The following is a 204-nucleotide window of genomic DNA, read 5'->3' as shown; positions in this document are numbered from 1 at the left end:
GGAAGGTCTGTCCACCAGCCTCTGTGGGGAGAGGGAAGGTCTGTCCACCCCAGCGTCTGGTCGGGGCACTGAACCTTAACCTTCTGGCCTTTCTCAAGCCTGCACTGCGGACAGGCCAGGCGAGGCCGAGGTCCTCAGGCCAGCTGTCCCTGCTGTCCCTGCGTGCTCTGGAGCAGGAAGCGGGGCCTGGCTGGAGTGGTGAGA

The sequence above is a fragment of the Psammomys obesus genome, unplaced genomic scaffold (genome assembly GCF_907164565.1).
Source record: "Psammomys obesus unplaced genomic scaffold, mPsaObe1.curated_primary_1811, whole genome shotgun sequence".
Lineage (NCBI taxonomy): Eukaryota > Metazoa > Chordata > Mammalia > Rodentia > Muridae > Psammomys > Psammomys obesus.
The sequence above is the reverse complement of the archived record's forward strand: the minus strand, read 5'-3'. Positions refer to the sequence as shown.